Source organism: Eleutherodactylus coqui, chromosome 8 (genome assembly GCF_035609145.1).
Source record: "Eleutherodactylus coqui strain aEleCoq1 chromosome 8, aEleCoq1.hap1, whole genome shotgun sequence".
NCBI classification, from domain to species: Eukaryota; Metazoa; Chordata; class Amphibia; order Anura; family Eleutherodactylidae; genus Eleutherodactylus; species Eleutherodactylus coqui.
This window is the reverse complement of record NC_089844.1, coordinates 140,703,140-140,719,157: the sequence shown is the minus strand read 5'-3', so window position 1 is coordinate 140,719,157 and position 16,018 is coordinate 140,703,140. Positions and strand designations below refer to the sequence as shown.

Below are 16,018 nucleotides of genomic sequence, written 5' to 3'. Positions count from 1 at the left end.
ACTGTAAAATGGTGCTTCCCTCTGTGTAGCAGTTTCACCTTCCTGCTATAGTCCTGAAGATGTTCTATTAAGACAATCACCACATGTATTATGCTCACATGTGTTGAGGGGTTACATCTGGTCACACGCTTAGTTATAGTCTGTTTAAGGGAATCAAAAGTAGTTAGCACCGTCGAGGCCGTACAAGGCTTGAAGGATACAACTTATTTATAAGAAACAGACCTAATAAAAGGGGAGGAGGTATTGCGTTGTATGTTAGGAAAGCATCATCTCCACAGAGATTCAAGCTTCAGACATGGGAGTTCTGTAGAAACTGTTTGGGTAAGAATACAAGGAGAGAACAACAGAAAGGACACCATTGCAGGCATTTACTATAGGCCACCTGGACATGCAGAAGATATGGATGATCTCTTTCTACACCAGATGGCTAAGCTCTCACAAAAGCATGACATAGTGATCATGGGAGATTTTACCTATCCAGACATTTGCGGGGAATCTCTCTCAGGTAAAAGTAATGGATCCAACAAATTCTTATCTGCTCTTGCTGACAACTTTATCTTCCAAAAGGTAGAAGAGAAAATAAGGGGATCTGCTATCTTGGACCTTATTCTTACCAACAGGGAGGGAATGGTTGAAGAATTAAGGGTGGCTGGGCCCTTAGGAGGCAGGGATCATGCTATCCTTGAATTTTGGATACAAAGGGGAGGAAGACCTGAGAAAACTCAGACCTCAAGGTTGGATTTCAGAAAGGCAGATTTTAATGAACTCAGAAAGAGGGTAGGAAGAATCCTATGGCGGGATGTTCTTAAGGACAGGAATGTCCAAGAAGGTTGGGAAATATTGCGAAATTAGATTCTCTGTTAGGTTGTGCTGCTGGAGTTTGTTCTTCTACAGGGTTCCAGGAGCACACCTGCACAGGTGAAGGTTAATTGAGCTTGCTGGGTGTGGTTGTTCAGGTCAGCCAACCCCCTGGGTCTGGGTGTAGATATATACCCCAGCCTCTCTGCAATGAGGAAGCTGTATTTCCTCAGTCTTGTCTGCTGTGTGAGTAGTGTCTGGTCAGCTTGCAGCTTGCTGTGTAAGTAGTGTCTGGTCATCTTGCAGCTTGCTGTGTGAGTCGTGTCTGCTCAGCTTGCAGCTTGCTCTGTGTGTAGTGTCAGGTCAGCTTTCAGTTTGCTCGGTGTTTGCTGTCTTGTGCTGCCCGTTTAGTGTCTTGCTAGAGTAGGGACTGCAAAACACGAGGAGCCTTGTCGCAGCCTTGCAGCTTAAGTTTATTGGCCAATGTACGAACTAATCCCTTGCTTTTATATTCAGCTTTACCATCTGCTTTAGTGTATGAGGTTGTGTGGTAAGTGAGTTTGTGCATTTAATGTTTTGGTTCCACCTGGTTGAGAGTATCACCCTTTCAGGGAGAGCAGGGCCGAGGTTCCAGCTATGGGCCGCCTTTATATAGGCGATTGCTCTGCTTGCAGGTAGGGCCCTGCAATCTTCCCTGCAGCACAGGGTCAGTTTTTCCCTTACCCATGATTTTGGGGCACATTCGTGTGGGTCTGGTGCTTATTTGCCCACACGAACGTAACATTCTCAAAGCACAAACGTTAACAGTCCCTAAAAGAAGGAAGAATGGGAAGCATTTAAAGAAACCAGGATGAATGAACACAGAACTTGCACATATGTTGAAAGCAAATAAAAATATGTTTAGCAAATGGAAAGAAGGGGGAATATCTAAAGAAGAATATAATGCAGTCTGCAGAAACTGTAGGGCAAGTGTCAGAAAAGAAAAAGCTAATAATGAATTGAGGCTTGCAACACAAGCCAAAAGCAATAGAAAAGGATTTGGGGGGGTATGTCAAAAGCAAAAGAAAAGTCAAAGATGTTTATTGGATGAAAATGGTGAATTCGTTAAGAATGATGTTGAGAAGGCCAAACTTTTAAATTCCTATTTTGTATCTGTTTTCTCTCAGAAAGTAGATAGAAAATCACCTGATCTTCCCTGTACTGTTGGGGGAATAAAAGAATGCAGGCTATTTATAAGCAGAGAGATGGTGAGGGAACACTTAGGTAAACTTAAATGAATTCAGGTCTCAAGGTCCAGATAAATTACATCCTAGGATTCTAAAAGAAGCAGTGGAGGTCATTGCTGAACCACTCGCCATAATCTTTGAAATTTCCGGGAGAACAAGAGAAGTCCCAGAAGATTGGAAAAGGGCAAATGCTGTCCCTATCGTCAAAGAAGGGAAGAAGGTGGATCCAGGAAACTACAAGCCTGTGAGCCTGATTTCTATACCGGGAAAGATCTTTGAACAAATTATTTAAGTATTACAGTATGCAAGTACTTGGATAAAAATGGAGTAATTAACTAGAGCCAGCATGGGTTTGTAACAAATGAGTCATGCCAGACTAATCTAATTCCCTTCTATAACAGAATGACCGACTGGGTTGATCAGGTAAATGCGGTGGATATAGTATATATTGACTTTAGTAAAGCATTTGACAAAGTATCTCATACCATACTTATTTAAAAAAAAGACCAAATGCGGGATTGACAAGGCAACTGTTAGGTGGATTCACAACTGGCTGAGTGATCGTACTCAGAGTGGTCATAAATGCCTGCACATCCAAGTGGAAGAATGTATCAGGTGGGGTACCACAAGGCTCTGTCCTAGGCCCAGTGTTGTTCAACATATTTATAAATGATCTGGAGGAGGGAATTGATGGGAAACGTTGTAAAAATTTTGCTGACTTCACAAAGCTAGGAGGGATAGCTAACACTAAGGAAGAGAGAGAGTATTCAAAAAGATCTAGAAAAGCTTGAACAGTGGGCAGCGACTAACAGAATGGTATTTAACAAGGAGAAATGCAAAGTCCTACAGCTGGGCAATAAAAATGAAAAAAACAACACATACAAAATTGGAGGAATTGGGCTAAGCAGCACATGTGAAAAAGACTTTGGGTATACTAATAGATCATAGACTGAACATGAGTCAACAATGTGATGCAGCAGACAAAAAGGCAAACACAATTCTGGGATGTATTAAGAGAAGCATAAAGTCTAGATCACGTAAGGTAATTATCCCCCTCTACTCTTCCTTAGTTAGACCTCATCTGGAATACTGTGTCCAGTTCTGGGCACCCCACTTTAAAAAAGACAAACTGGAGCAAGTTCAGAGAAGAGTTACCAAGATGATGAGCGGTCTGCAAATCATGTCCTATGAGGAATAGTTAAAAGATCTGGGAATGTTTAGCTTACAAAAAAGAAGGCTGAGAGGAGACTTAATAGCTGTCTACAAATATCTGAAGGCCTGTCACAGTGCAGAGGGATCAGCCCTATTCTTATTTGCACAAGGAAAGACTAGAAGCAATGGAATGAAACTGAAAGGAAAGGAACACAGATTAGACATTAGAAAAAACTTTCTTACAGTGAGGGTGATCAATGAGTGGAACAGGTTACCATGGGAGGTGGTGAGTTCTCCTTCAATGGAAGTGTTCAAACAAAGGCTGGACAGACATCTGTCTGGGATGATTTAGTGAATTCTGCATTGAGCAGGGGGTTGGACCTGATGACCCTGGAGGTCCCTTCCATCTCTACCACAATATGATTCTATGAAGGCTGCAGTACATTAAGTGCGCAAATTCCATTATTGTGAGATGCTTTCCAAACTCTTAACCACAGGCGTACTACTGTGTTCAGGCAAGGAGGCTAGGTACTTCCACTCTACTTACGGTGCAGATATGGCAGAGTACTAGTCCTTATGCCAAAAGTGGCACAAATCACCCTTATGGTACAGGCATATCAGAGAGTCACCTGCAATGCTCACTCTCCCACTTGAGCTAGCGGCTCACTTACTGCCTCTCTCTGTAATCCTGGTCAAAGAGCCATCACACCAGAGGAAGACAGGACCCACACAGGGACCCCTGCTATCTCTTTAGTCCTTCAGGCTCCATGATCTATATCCATTAAAGAAACAGGTAACCACCACATATCACAGCAGACAAAGATATCATGTAACACTGCATTTCCCATTACAGTGTTGATTGTGGTATTACTTAGCCACATTGTGATATTGTTATGTGTTCACTATATGGCACTAGTATAAGTATTTAAAGGGAGTCTGTCTGCAGTTTTTCAGGGGCAAAACTGATACTGTCATGTAAGGATAGGGGCAAGGGGAATATACTTAGCTTTTTGATGTTTGTATTCTTAGCAGGACTGTCAAAATGAACTTTTAAGACCCCGAGTGCTTCGGGAAGTGCCATGAAGGTGGGACTTTTCTATGAAGTGCCCTCAATACATCTACTGAGCTGCTGCAAAGCTCTGATTGAGAGTTACAACATCCAACCGGAAGACTGCTACAGCCGTCAATTAGAGCAATGCAGCAGCATATTTAACAGAATGGATGACACTTTAGAGAAAAGTCCTGCTCTCATGGCACTTCATGGAGTGGCACATGGTGGTGGTGGTGGGGGGGGGGGGTAATTTTCACAGTCCTGATGATAACAGCCATCGAAAAAGCTACGTATATTGTATTTGTGTTTCTTAAGCCCCATTTACACGGAACGAATGTCGGCAAACAATGCCCGACACTCGTCCCCGCATGTACTCGCTCCCATGCTGTCACACACAAGCGTGTATTGCTGACTCTCTGACAGAGCAGCCAGCAGGGGGCAGGGCAGCTGGTGGAGATTTCACTCCTTGCTCTCCCCCACCCTACTCTATTCACTTAACACAGCGGCTGTTCAGTACTGAACGGCTGCTGTTTACACTGAGAGATCATTGTTCAGATCATCGTCCATCGTTTAGGCTGCATAAAATCCTGAACGATGAGCGTTCAGTGTAAATAGCAGCCATTCAGTACTGAACAGCTGCTGTGTTAAGTGAATGGAGAAATCTCCTCCAGCCGCCCCGCTGGGAGCCAACGATACTTGCTCCTGTGCGGGGACGAGTGTCGGATGTCATTTTCCCAACAGTCGTCCCGTGTAAATGGAGCTTAATTCTTATCCTTTTCCTCCCCCGGAGAAGGAAAAAACAGTGTGGTGGATCACAGGTTAGTGCTGTTGCCTTTAAGTGCGGAACTCCTAGCTTTAAATCTGCCTGACATTTGCATGAAGATTTTTGAGTCCATGCAGATGTGTTGGTTGTGAGAAGGACCCCAGCACTGCAAGTCACGGCATTACTCTCCTAGATAGTGTTTAATACTAGTTTTAGGGGTTCTTTTGAGCTCACTTCCCGCTTGGCAGAAACAAACCACCTGAGGTTCAATTTCTCACCAAACTGAATCTTTAGCAAAGTTTGACCCGAATTTAAGTTCTACAGGTTCGGTTCACTTATCTGTATTTGGCATTGCATGGTGGTATTAGTTAGACACTGTATGGCAGTATTAGTTACTGTATAGCAATACTATGTAGTCATTGCTTGGAACTGTTATTTAGCATTGTATGGTGGTACTATTTAGGCACTGTATGGCAGTATCAGATATCTAGGTCCATTCTGATTCTCTGATTTCCTGGCAATGGCTATCCGGACTACGTTCTGGTCTCTGCTCCTGACTCTGTCTTGATAGACCGGCTTCACATGACTGGGTTGGATTCCACATGTGGGAGGCCCACAGCGGATTCCGGCTGTGAAGCCGGCCAGTGACCCCGCGTACCTGGGGTTTCTCATTGCGTATGACTGCAGTGGCTTGCAGTCGGTCATTCTAAGTACAGGTTTTTTTCCCAATATTTGTTTTTCCCACGCCGTCACTTAGCGATGATACGGGTACCCGTGGCCCATATGCATTGTTATTTAAGTATGGATTGCGGTCAGACAGCCTCCATTGACTTCAATGGAGGCTGTCCACGCGGAGTCCGCAACAAAGTAAAGCATACTGCGCTTTTTCCTCTGCTAGCGGAATATGCCATTTGTATCCACGAGTGTGAACTAAAAAAACTATTTTATATGCCTTTCAATGCGTGTAATTTACTGCGGATCCTCCTCACAGACGCCAATCGCAAATTCTGCAATAGGAGTCCGGTCATGTGAAGCCGGCCTTACTCTGGCTGCACCTCTGTCCCCTGCCTGCCCTCACCTCTGGCCACAATTACCTTTTTCAATTCCTCATACTGAAGTGCGCTGCCTGCCCCAACCCGGACTGTCTGATTTATGTTCCTGGCAGTTTTATATAGGTTTTGTGGGAACTGTTATTTGGCATTATATGGTGGTATTATAAGCTACAATATCTGACATAGTTGTGCTCCAATGGAATAAAGCACACATGTCAAATATAAGGTCGCAGGCTGAATACGGCCTGGCGCCTCATTTTATGTAGCCTGCTGGTGGTGCATTAAGCCTTAAATGGGTTATCCAGGCAGTGCCCACCGGGATACGCCAGGGTCGGAGCCGAAAGCTGCTTTGACCTCTGTGCAGTAGACGGTTCTCGTAATTGCAGGTGCAGCTAGCATTAAAATAAAGGAATTCTACTCAACCAGCCTGCAGCTCTGGGCGGCGGCGGAATTCAGAGTCTGTGATCGCTGACCTCTCCAGACCGCTGAGTGTAAGCCTGTAGGGATGCTGCCTGGCCAGAGCCCAATAGGGGGGTTACTATTGGCTTTTGGTTGGGCAATATACCTTGGACTACTATGAGGGTCACTATTACTACTGGGGCCAATATAGGGGACACTGTTACTACTGGGACCACTATAGGGGTTACTGTTACTACTAGGACCACTATGGGGGTCACTTACTACTGCGAACACTGTGGGAGTCATTATTACTACTGAGGCCACTATGGGGGTGACTGTTACTCCTGTGGCCATTATGGGGGTTACTGTTACTACTGGGGCCACTATTAGGGCTCGTTCACATAGGCGTAAACACATTTTGTTCGTAAAAATACGCAGCGTATTTGCATGACCAAAAATCACTTATCCCTAGGTTTTTCGGCCGCAATGCCATGTTATTGTGAGCACAAATACACTGCGTATTTGCGCTCTCAAAAAATAACACAGATAGGCTCATAGAAATAGAGTGCGGAGTGTTTACGGTCCTGAGGATTAAAGCCCACTAAAGCAGGACGTAATGGTTCTTGATATTCCAGATTTTGGTTTATCAACAACAGAACCTTTTTCTTGGAACTTGTAAAGAAGTTTGTCAACTGGATTGTGGGTTATGAGAAATCTGGTTGGATGGTGCTAGTTGAAATTTGCGGCAATGACAAGTGTGGTTCGTTTACCTGAAATAAGGACGATTTCAACACATTCTGCTTGAGCAAACACCATGATTCACATTGCCTATAATGGAGAAAAATCAGTAGTCTATTAACATAAGAACAAATAAAGAGATGTGAAAATAAAGCACACCATTGGTTTTCTGGTGAAATTATATGCTGGTTTGAAAAATAAGAGTTGAATCCAAGATGGTGGCATTCAAAATGGCTGTCATGTTTGTGACCTGACCTAGCAGGTTTTCCCCTTTCCCGTAACTTGTATACAAAATTGGATTACCGTCTACCATTCTATATGGATGTTTCCACACTTTTGAGACACCCTGTATATTGTAGCATAAAGCTACCATACACGTGTCAGTGTGCCTGTGTAACGACTAATGTATTGATAATCTGCACCATTGGGATACTGGTCATTAAAGATGCATACATTGAATATCTACTTTATAAAAGACACTCACTTTTTTAAGGATTGTCGCTTCCCCAAATGGAAAATAGACACGTAATTCTGGAGTGCAGCATGTGACTAGTTTTCCATGGATCAGTTTGAGTCATGTGTTGTCATACTCTTCATACTCTGTCATAGCCTCATTCAATCCCTCCTCCGTTCCTCTTCTAACCCAGGCGATAAAAATACCAACACTGTATATTTTGCATAATTTTGGCCAGAGCAGCCATTTTATTTAACAACATTAAACAATATGATAAATACAGATCAACATTCTATTAGATCCAAGGGGAGGTCCTTGGAACTACAAAATCTGGTGTTTAAATCAATTAAACAGTAAAACCGACTTGTAGGCACCACTAGCCACAGTATAGGGCTAATTTTTGAAAGGCTACCGGCTGTGAAGGACTCCCACTCTGTCAGGACCACCAAAGCTCCAGACCCAACTATGGTGATCTATGATCAAAGGGGGGAGTAGTGAATGTAATATAGAGACTGGTAGGCTGTCAACCATTTTGTTGTGTGTGTCTGATCTTAGACCTATCTCAGCTTCCATTTGTTATCTGCCGTATAATTCCATCCAGGCCTGTGGTCTTTTGAATATTCACATTTAGAAAGACAACTGGTCTCCCCTTACCCTGGACCAACGCTGTGATGTAAATAATCCCCTTCCTTTCTTCCCTATAACCCCCCTCCTTTCTTCCTTTCTTCCCTATCACTACCTGTGGTTTAAAATTAGCAAATTGTGTGACCATTTACTTGTTAATGAAGTCTAAGGAAAATCATTCACCTAAGAGCTGGTTTCTCACAGACACTCTGGCTTCAAGATGCAAATTAGGGAAAAATCGTTTAATAGGGATTATTGGTTTTGTGAAGGTCCTAACCCGATATGAATTATATTTTCGTAATTGGGCAGGCCAGCTGAATAAAAAGCATCTAAACTCATTGAGGTACAAGCCACAGAACCCCCCGAATGGCATAGCTGTGTACCTGGTTATAATTTATGTGTCACGTTTGATATAGCTGAGTAGTAAAATCATGACTGGAAATATGGCAGGCATAGATTCCTTATTGGAGGATCTCCTGCGGGAATATGGCTGAAACGGGGAATTATGGCTTTTTACAGGTATGTAGGAATTTACCCCACCCTTCTCTAAATGACCTCAGAGGGGTCAGGGTGGAAGTGTGTTCTGGAGAAACTTTAAAAACTCGGGAGTCAAAGAGGCCGGGGGTCAGACCTTCAGAGATATGCTGTAGCGTTGGGACTTTCCCGTTTGCTTCCAGTGACTCTGCACAATCAGAACCTTGGGCTAAACATCCCAAATCTGGTATCTTTTTTTATTTCCTCATTTTATTTTAAGTACTGTCCATTGAGTATACCTGTATACCTTTCCTCAACTATAACATCTTTTTCTGTATATTTTTGTATATATAAATATTTTGCACTGCTAGTCTTTTTTACAATAAATCTGCAATTTATTAGTCAAACCTTGCCTGTTTTAAAACTAACCATAACTTTGAAGATTGTGTTAATAATTCATGAGTCTGGGTTACTGCTTACCTGGGAAACAAAAGCTGGTGGTGGCAGCGAATGTGTGTGGGTATTGTGAAGTACTGGAGCCATTAGGCCAGATCAGGTGGTAATTTAAGCTTTCGTTCTACATGCGTGGAAAAGCCTGGGAAAGCTGGGTACAAATCCACCTGTAGTCTAATGACTCTGTGGTTGCAATCCTGCTAGAGTGATCAAGGTTCTGCCATGACAAGAGTTCACAGCGGCGAGAGTCCCAGAGTAGTACATCCATGACAAATCGGTGATAGATGCGGGATCGATTTGGGGTTGTCTTATCTGTCCTCTCTCCCATCAGTGACAGTAAAGGTGAAGCCATACCCACCTGACTCCTTGCAACCAACTTTTAACCAACTCCAATGACCCTCCACAGCTAGTACGAGTTAATACCTAAAGTCTGCAAAGCACCTCACAATAATGGTGCTCGCTCAATTCTTTCCTGAATGGCCAGTGCCCATATGTCAATACTCACAGCATTTAAATGAACACTGCCATTCCGCCAAAAATTGCAATAAACACTCACACCCCCTGTAGCATATTCTGGCTCTGGGTTTGGTCTAGAGCCACAGGCGTGGTTACTACGCAGGTCCAGAGAATAGTCAGAAGGAAGGCCAGGGGTCAGCAGCAGAAGATCTCAGGTGCAGTACAGGTGGATGAGGCGAGTAACGTAGTCAGAAGGAAAGCCAGGGGTCAGCAGCGAGAAGTCTCGGTAGAATTGCAGACGAGCATGTGGAAGAGGAGCTTGATCAAGGGCTAGTGAAGCACAATAATCACACATTGTTGCAGTGGAAAGGTAAGGCTTATAATGAGCCCAATCAGGAACAGAGGCGGGGTTAGGACCAGCAGTCAGGAACTAGATAACGTGAATCATGGAACAAGGCTGAGAGTCATACAAGGGAACTGTTCACAGGCTGGATGGCTCAGCAGTGAGAGCTACTGACTGGAGCATAGTAGGTTTCCCATTTCGATTCCTGACACCCCCATTCCTTGCCCTGAAGGCAGATACGTCTCTATTAACCTTAAATCAGGCCTTATTTAATTTTTACACCGATCATGCCGCCCTGCGCGTTTTCCATAGAACAATCTCTGACCACACTATTATTTTGAGAAATAAAGTTCGTAAACGCAATATGTCATAACGTGTGTCCCACATAAAATCCCGAAACTGGTGCGCACCCAGGTCATTTCCCTTGATGGGTAAAACCAAAATATCTGGAGCCCGATCAAATCCCAGAAATAGATTAACCTTTGGCAAAATTCAGTTACACAGCATGCCTCAGAAACCCAACCACAGGACGACTGCAACATCCCTTGAAAAACTTACCTGTCTGCCGTTGGATCTAAATTTTGCCCGTTCCACGCCGCAATATACAAAAGAATGCCCAAGAATCCAGATTAAAGCCAGGCTGCGACCTGAAAATTTAGAAAAGGAACAACAATCTTCCTATCAGTAACAAGAAAAGTGCTATGGGGACCCATGATTTCTTACTCTGCTTAAAATTGCACTGACTTCTAGTCATGCCTGTTGGGACCCCCAGAAAGATGGATAAAGAGACGAGGAAATATATTGCAGTGAACAATAGCAATAAGTCTTTACTTGAGCAGCGAAGTGGCAGTATAATCATTAGAACATGACAATGAAGTCTTTCAAACGTGCAACCCAGTCTTTAGAACTTGGCAATACAGCATCAGCCCATATGGGTTTCAGATAGAGTCTGGTATATCCTGGCTCTGGGGCACAAATGTACAGCACAAGGGAAATACACTGATGTGCAAATGTCATGGGATAGCAGTATAAATTATTTATAAATTGGCATTACTTCAGAGGACAGCTCGGGAACACCACTACCTGTGTAATTTGTGAGGTGTTTTCTTGTGAGTGAGGCTGAACACTGGTCAGCGTGCTCATGGCAGGGTGACATGAATTATTGAGGTTTAAAAGATACATGATAGTGGGAGCCAGATGGATGGGACATTCTATTTTCGAAGTTGTGCGGCCATTAACATTCTTCAATCCACAGTGTCACGTTTGAACTAGGAATACATTATAGAAGACATTACCACCCACAGTGGGCAGCTCAGTGCCTGCCCATGGGTGCTTAATGGTTGCGACAGGTGGTACCTGCTTAGAACTGTCCGTGTGAACAGACATCAAGTTTGACAGAAATGACATCCACATTCAGTGCAGGAGCCCCACAGGTCAGCGCAGCGTTCTTTAGCTTTCATGGAATTTGGGAGCAGAAGACCCACCAGAGCACCTCTGTTATCACCACCACACAGGACACAGCGCCTCACCTGGGCTCATGAAGTTGCTAACTGGAGCCTAGAGGACTGGGAACATATGGCGTGGTCTGATGAGTCCACACAATGTCCACAAGGGGGCCATGACAATGCCTCAGCTGCAGAATACACAATAGTTATATACTGTACAATAACTCCTGGCAGTACTAAAATAATCATCAGTCACTGCCGCATTTCTTTCAATGAGGGCGCACTAACAAGATCGAGTTTTGTGCAATGCGACGAGCACGAAACTCGCATGAACATGAAATCCATTCTTTGAATAAATTCATTCACACCAGAATTTCTTTTCCTCTCAGCATGCTCCATCTTTGTGCATTCCTGTGGAACGCCTTGCCCATTGTTTTCCATGGAATCTTGAAAGACATCTCATGGCATTCGCTTGCCTATTGAAGTCAGTGGGAAACACTTGCTATCCGTTCTCGTTCTTGAGTATTGCAATTTAACAGAAGTGATGCAAGTTTTAATGAAAAACGCTTTGCATCACCGTGAAAATCGCATGTTGAAAAGTGTGATATTGGGCCAAGAAACTTGACCCAATATCGCGCTCACCCATGTGAATGTAGCCTGAGGCTGATTTCACACAAGCGTATTACGGCTGCATTTATGCATACGTAATATGGGTGAGTGTCATGGCCTGACTGCAGGTAACCTGACACCCGAACATCAAAGCTTCCTGCGCTCAGGTCAGGCCGGGATACTCATTTGTATTATGGACGTAGAAATACGGCCATGTTACATTCGTGTGAAACTGGCCTAAACTTCGGCATCTGTGTCACCTTCCTAATTAAACACTAGCATTTGTGCAATAAACTTCAGTAGCTATGGCGTTTACCTGACTACACTAGTGTAGTGGCTCAGTACATGCTTTCCTGGCCCCCTCCATAATGTCATACATGTATGTCTTATGTAAATGCTCTGTGCAAAACTGTCTTGTCATTCTGTTGTGTATTGCACAGCTGCAGCAAATGACGGGTTAATGTCTGCAAAGTGTGAGCTGACTGTCTGCAAATGTATCAATTCTATCCTGTCATGTGGTATGAGCGAGTCTATAAATGTGAGTGATTGAGAGTGGGAAAGTCAGTTCCAAGTCTTCTGGAGTCATAGTCAGGAGGTCCAGCTACATGGGGGCACCTTCAGCACTCATGTAGTGAAGCATGGAAGAGGAGGAGAGATTTCCCAAGTGCCTGCTATCTATGAAGAAGGAGTGGGCCCCCAGAGTGAGTGAACAACGATTGAGCGTTTAAATCCAAGGCCTAGTGCAGAGGTACTCAGTTCTAACTGTTTCACACCCACACGTCCTGAAATCTGGGACTGCCAGGTGGAGGTACTCTACAGTCATTGTTCACACTCCAGCGTCCCGAAGTCTGGGTCCTGTTAAGTGGAGGTACGCATCTTTATTTAGTCACACATGGCAGCCTGAAGTCTGGGTCTGCCGTGTGGAGGTACTTTGTCTTATCTCATTCCTGCACTTTCCAAACTTGTCATTTGTGCCTTGTACTGCTTAAGGTTGAAGTAAAGTTATTTCCAGGCCCTGACCGTTCCCGGGGACCTGAGGTACTATACTACTATCTGTGGCTGAGTTATTTCCACGCTGATGTTCATGCCGGTGGGTGCAGGAATGGTGGTGTCACCCGTGACAACCCCTTCACCTGTCCTAATGTTTATTGGGCATCCCCATGCCGGGGGTGTCCGGTAGAGGCCCAGCACTGCCCTGGCCTTGGCTGCATGCGTCCCTGTGGGAGGGAGTGTGGTAAATGCCGTTGTGACAAGCTAGCATCTTTCCCTCCTAGCTCATCAGCGCATGCCATGTGTCCGGGGTCACCGTGGGACACTACACTAGGTTAACTGTTTCATCCCTGACATATCACTCCATTTCTAAAAGTAGAGGGGCATACTATAGAGATAGGACACTATAGTAAAATGAAAATGAGCCTCCTCATGGAACACCATCTTTTTTTAACACTTATGACCACTTTGCCTTGACCTGCCACGCTCGATAGAAGTGGTGTGCCCTGTCCGTGTACTAGGGAACCTGACGTTTACCAGACTATTGCACAATTTTACCAAAGAGTTATCAGTGTATTCCTGACAGGAATCAGCACTTCTTTGATTTCCCACATGAAGACAGGACAAGTGATCATATTAGGCACAATATGGAAATGAAATTTTCAAAAGCCATTTTTGTCTGATCTGCCTATGACGTATTCATCTGGGAACATGAGCCAGAACGCAGCCATTACGGTACAGTGGCCACACGTAGGAACAAAAACCGTTTATATTGTACTTATCTCCCTGTATTAGTAAAAGTGTCTGAACATCGCGATTCTGGATATCTACATGATATGAGGGGGGAGTTACCCATAACAACCAATCAAGTAGTTGCTTTCATTTTTGGATATCGTTGTGATCTTATTGGTTGCCACAGGCCACACCCTAGCAGCCAATCACACCATCTCCATAATTTTCCAATCTGGACAAGACTGAAGCTGATTGGTTGGTGCAGTTAGGCATCTTACTACACGTCTGTGTTGTGTTATATGACTATATTAGTGCTGAGGTAATGTTGTACTCTCAACTTCTGCAACGATTTCATAAGTGTTGCCTTCCAAAATTTCTGCAAATCTCTTTGGAAGATAGGTGGACAAATCTCAGCGTTCTGGAAGAAGCAAAGATCACCAGCATTGAAGTGATGATCCTTCGCCATCAACTTCACTGGACTGGCCACATTGTGCAAATGCCGGATTATTATCTGCCAAAGCAATTACTATACTCTCAACTAAAGAATGGAAAATTAACTTAAAGCTAACCTTAAAAACTGTGGCATAGACATCGAGAACTGGGAAGCCCTTGCCCTCAAGCGCTCAATTTGGGGGTCAGCCGTTACCAAAAGCACTGTGAATTTCAAAGGGGTGCGAATAAAGGGCGAAAGGGAGAAACGTATCAAGAGGAAAGCATGTCAAGCCAACCCTTGTCGGGACCGTCTTCCACTTGGAAAACGATGTCCCCATTGCAAAAGAACCTGCGGATCAAGCATAGGTCTCTATAGTCATCTACGGACCCACCGCAAAGCCCCCATACTTGGAAGACAATCATGCTCGGCCACAAGTGATAGTCCATGATGAATGTGGATATAGAGCAGGACTGTCATCTGATTACATGAATCGTGTAAATATGTGTATCTAGTATTTGATATCAGTAGTGTAGATGTATACATGTGGTAACATAGTATGTAAGGCTGCCCAAAGACACGTGTCCATCCAGTTCAGTTTATTACCCACACGTTGATCCAAAGGAAGGCAAAAAACCTCAATGAGGCTAGTTTCAGATGGGCGAGAGCGATGTCGGGATGAGAAACTCGGCCCAATATCACGCTTGTCAACGTGCGTTTTACCCGCGGATGTAAAGCGATTCTCAGGCAAAAACGCCTTGCATTGCTTCTGTGAAATTCCAAACCTGTTGTGCAAGCTTTACACGGGATAGGGGATCAGAAGTGTTTCCCGTGGATTTCATTGGGAAACCTTGCATGTACAATGCACAGCATGTGAGAGCCATGTGATGTATTTAAGGTCCCATTGAATTCAATGGGCAATATATATTCCGAAGAACGTGAAAAAATAGGACATGCTGCAATTTTTTTCTTCACAGCATTGCTCATGTGTAAGACTCCATTCAAAAGAGCTGAACTAGAAGCCATTTTTCTGAATTAATTAAAAATTCCTTCCCGACTGCAATCTGGCAATCGAAACAATCCCCGGATCACCGACCCTTCTGAAGTGATCAGTGATATAACGTGTAATATTGTAATGCTAAAGAAAGGTTCCAGGCCCCTCTTCTAATTTTTTAGAGAGTTCACCATCACCACATCCTCAGGCAGAGAGTTCCATAGTCTCACTGCTCTCCCAGTAAGGAACCCCCTTCTATGTTGGTGTAGAAATCTTCTTTCTTCTGGATGTAGAGAATGTCCCCTTGTTACAGTCACAGTCCTGGGTATAAACAGACTAGTAATATTCGGACATTATAGCAGCAGTGTTTCTAGTGGCACATCATACTCACAGTAGCTTGATTACCACAAAAGACGAACACAGCTTGACTCCTCCCACAGCAGTGACATCACCACAGGTCCTTCAGCCCCCTGGATCTTTGTGGTGGTGGTAGGTCAGTGCGTTCTGCCAGGACTGCTAAGTTGCAGTAAATTATAGTACCAGTGTTTCTGGTGGTGCAATGCACAGCTCTGCTACATGCATTATAATCCCCACACATCACACACAGCTCTGCTACACCCCACCCATCACACACACAGCTTGGCTTCTCCCACAGCAGTGACATCAGTGATCAGCAGTGATCCTTTAGCCCACTGGATCTCTGTGGTGGTGGTAGGTTGTTGTCTTCTGTCAGGACTGCTGAGTTGTGTCTAAGATAATAACGGCTTAGTTGTATTCTTAGTGTTATTTTTGTCCTACCCTTCCAAGAGCCCTAACTGTTGTTCTTCTGTTGGTC

The 16,018-nt window shown here is 44.1% G+C and overlaps 1 long non-coding RNA gene across 1 annotated transcript in view; it reads right to left on the bottom strand.

Annotated features, from left to right (window-relative positions):
- Positions 1–7,220: 7,220 nt before the first annotated feature.
- LOC136576929 (uncharacterized) overlaps positions 7,221–16,018 on the bottom strand; it is a 30,242-nt gene continuing 21,444 nt past the window's right edge. Inside the window, exons 3-4 of the long non-coding RNA XR_010786425.1 lie at positions 10,542–10,630; positions 7,221–7,269 (exon numbers count right to left, since the gene is read on the bottom strand). This is a non-coding gene — a long non-coding RNA (uncharacterized lncRNA). The remainder of the gene's footprint in view (positions 7,270–10,541; positions 10,631–16,018) is intronic.